The sequence below is a fragment of the Furipterus horrens genome, unplaced genomic scaffold (assembly GCF_987537825.1).
Source record: "Furipterus horrens unplaced genomic scaffold, mFurHor1.1.pri manual_scaffold_4, whole genome shotgun sequence".
In the NCBI taxonomy this organism is placed as follows: Eukaryota; Metazoa; Chordata; class Mammalia; order Chiroptera; family Furipteridae; genus Furipterus; species Furipterus horrens.
This window is the reverse complement of record NW_028327174.1, coordinates 80,536,859-80,540,695: the sequence shown is the minus strand read 5'-3', so window position 1 is coordinate 80,540,695 and position 3,837 is coordinate 80,536,859. Positions and strand designations below refer to the sequence as shown.

General features: G+C 37.0%; 1 pseudogene; it reads right to left on the bottom strand.

Annotated features, from left to right (window-relative positions):
- Positions 1 to 1,148: 1,148 nt before the first annotated feature.
- On the bottom strand, positions 1,149 to 1,456 carry LOC150012282 (small ribosomal subunit protein eS27 pseudogene; annotated as a pseudogene).
- Between the last annotated feature and the right edge of the window lie 2,381 nt (positions 1,457 to 3,837).

Here is a 3,837-nt window from a genome sequence, read left to right as displayed (position 1 = left end):
GTATGTCCTCTTCAGAGAAGTGTTTGTTCAGGTCCTTTGCCCTTTTTTTAATTGGGTTGTTTGTTTTCTTGATGTTGAGTTGTATAAGCTCTTTATATATTTTGGAGATCAGTCCCCTGTCTGTGATGTCATTGGCAAATATGTTTTCCCATATGGTTGGTTTCCTTTTCATCTTGCTGATGTTTTCTTTTGCTGAGCAGAAACTCTTTAGTTTGATGTAGTCCCATTTGTTTATTCTTTCCTTTTTTTCTCTTGCCCTAGGAGATGTATCAGTGAAAATATTGTTGCGTGGGATATCTGAAATTTTCCTGCCTATGTTTTCCTCTAGGACTTTAATTGTGTCAGGGCTTACATTTAAGTCTTTGATCCATCTTGAGTTTATTCTCGTGTGTGGTGTAAGTTGGTGGTCTAGTTTTTTGTTTTTTGTTTTTTGGGGTTTTTTTTGCACATCCCTGTCCAGTTCTCCCAGCACCATTTGTTAAAGAGGCTCTTCTCACTCCATTTTATGTTCCTTCCTCCTTTATCAAATATTAGTTGACCATATAATCCTGGATTTATTTCTAGATTCTCTAATCTGTTTCATTGATCTACATGTCTGTTCTTATGCCAGTACCAGACTGTTTTGATCACAGCGGCTTTGTAGTATTGTTTGATGTCTGGTATTGTTATTCTTCCCGCTGTGTTCTTCTGTCTCAAGATTGCTTTTGCTATTCGGGGTCTTTTTTGGTTCCATATGAATTTTTGGTGTATTTGTTTTAGGTCTGTGAAATATATCATTGGTATTTTCATAGAGATTGCATTGAATCTCTAAATTGCTTTGGGTAGTATGGCCATTTTGATGATGTTGATTCTTCCCATCCAAGAACATGGTATTTGCTTCCATTTATTTGTATCTTCCTTAGTTTCTTTCTTCAATGTCATGTGATTTTTATAATAAAGGTCTTTTATCTCTTTGGTTAAGTTTATTCCTAGGTACTTTATTTTTCTCGTTGCTATAGTAAATGGTATTTTCATTTTTGTCTCTGTCTCTGCTATTTTATTGTTGGTGTACAGAAATGCCTTAGATTTCTGCATATTTATTTTGTACCCTGCTATTCTGGCAAATTCACTTATTTTTTTTTTATCCAAATTGTGTTTATTGAGATGAATCCCCACTCATCTTGATTAAGGGTGCTTTTAGTGCTGCTTCCTTCTGAAGGAGCACCCTTCTGTAAGCCTTGCTTTTCCTCCTGTAGGCTGACAGAAGACAGTGGAGCAGCCAACACACAAAACTACTGTTTGTGCATGGCTAAAGACGGTGGTGATTTTATAGCATCCTGGGCACTTCACATCCATGAAGTAGGAATTGGGGCTCTGCACCAGGTGCTTCTTCTTGTGTTTCCTCTTCTTCTCTTCTGGAGAGGGATAAAGGAGATCCTTAGCGAGAGGCATGTTGTCGTGGGGAGGTCGTCACCGCCGGAAAAGCGCAAATTCACTTATTATATCGAGTGTCTTTTAATGGAGTTTATAGGGTTCTCTATGTATACTATCATGTCATCTGCATATAATGATAGTTTTACTTCCTCTTTCCCCATTTGGTGCCTTTTATTTCTTTTTCTTGTCTGCTGTGGCTAGGTCTTCCAACACTATGTTGAATAGGAGTGGAGAGAGTGGACATTCTTCTCTTGTTCCTGATCTCAGGGGGAATGCTCTCAGTTTTTGTCCATTGAGTATGATGTTGGCCTCAGGCTTCTCATATATAGCCTTAATTATGTTAAGGTATGCTCACTTTATTCCCATTTTGCTGAGTGTTTTCATCATAAATGGGTGTTGTACTTTATCAAATGCTTTTTCTGCATCTACTGATATGATCATGTATTTTGTCTTTCATTTTGTTTAGGTGATGTTTTATATTTATTGACTTGTGAATATTAAACCATCCTTGCATCCCTGGGATGAATCCCACTTGATCATGGTGCATTCGTTTGGCCTGTTGCTCTTTATTGAACATACTGCCATATGTTTAATTACTAAATAAAAAATGAAGATTACTTTTAATAACTTTATTGTTTTACAATGTGGTCCTATTTTTTAAATTGGCTTAGTAATTATTTTTAACATAATCTTCATTTTTGTACAGCTTTTGAGATATAAATTCTATAATTGATAAAACTCATCAATTGCAAGTATTTAATGACTTTTGATTTATAGAGTTGTGTAACAATCACCACAATTCAGTTTTAGAACTTTTTTATCACCTCCAAATTTCCCTCAATGTTATTTGTAGGCAATTTACCCAGGTCCCAATATCAGGTAAATATTGACCTGTTTTATGTCTCGATAAATTTGTTTTTTTTCTGGACATTTCATGCAAATTTAACAATACTTTAAATGGTCTTTTGTGTATGGCTTATTTCTGTTAGCATAATTTTTTTGAGATATGTCCATGTGACTATTTAATTCACTTTTACTGGTGACTAATAATCCATTAAGAAGATATACCACCTTTGTTTGTCTATTGACTAGGCCCTGGCTGGTTTGGTTCAGTGGATTGAGTGTCAGCCTGCGAGCTAAGTGTCGCTGGTTCGATCTTCCAGTCAGGGCACATCAGAGAAGGAAAACTCTGATTCCAAAAAATCTCCGCTGCCTTGCGGCATACCTCTTCAGGGGAAAGGCTAAGGGAGTAAACCCCGACAGAAAATCCGGAGCCGGAGTCCCTAAGGCGGTTTGACGTTGTAGTCAACACCGGCAACTCCTGCGGCGCACCTGAAGCCAAGCTGTATTGACTCCGTCTTTCCCTTGGACCCTTCAGCTGCGAAGAGAGGGGGTGTCTGCTGCATGGGCAACAGCAGACCCTCCATATCACCCTGCCCAGGCTCTGTAGCTTCAGCTTCACTGGAGAGGACACTCCGGCGTCATCGCAAGATGTCGATTCAACACGGGAGGAGACAGATACCGTGTCACTCCCGAGTCGGACTGCACAGCCATTCTCGGCGGTGCAGATAGACTCTTAAGAAGCTACACCATCATCTCTCGAGATGGACGGCTGCCGACGACGAATAATGTTAATATATGAACATTCATACTCAAGTCTTAGTATGGACATTTGTTTCCATTTACATTGCTTAGGTTGTTAAAAGTGAAATTGCTAATAAGTCATGTGAGACCTTTCCAGCAATGTCAATGAGGCTTCTGGTTTTCACAGTCTTCCCTGCCTAATTTAAACTGGTATACCAACAAAGCTAGGGAAGCATAAGTGGCTTCAGGCAAGAATGCCATACATTTCAAACTTATCTGTAGTCAGTAGTTTACATGAATAGACACTTCCCAACTTGTTAAATGTCATCAATCAATTTCCACTTGCTCAATATCATCAATCAATTTCCAGAGCATCAAAATGGTTAATTTAACTGTTTTGTCCAACAATTGCTTTTGGGGGAGATCATTTATTAACCTCTTCATTCATTACACCAAAAGCAAATCTCAAAAATTTATTTTTCAATTTTCTATTAGTTTTGCAGTGTTTCTAAACTTATTTCTGATGCTCAATATAACTAAGAGAATTGTTATTTTGTTTAGTTTTTCAAGGACATAGATGTAGTAGGCCAAAAATTAGAGCCAATTACATTTCTGTTTGCTCAAATAGATAACTTAAGATTAAAATCTATGCAAATTATGCATTACATTCTATAAAATGTCTGTTGATCATTTTAAAATCAATGGATTGCACTATGTATTCTATACCGATGCTAAGCCTTTATAAAACCATAGTCTGTTAATTTTAATCAGCTTTTAATTTGTGTATTAAAGTTTTCTTTTTTTCTTTCTTTTTTTCTTTCTATCTTTTTATTTCTTTCA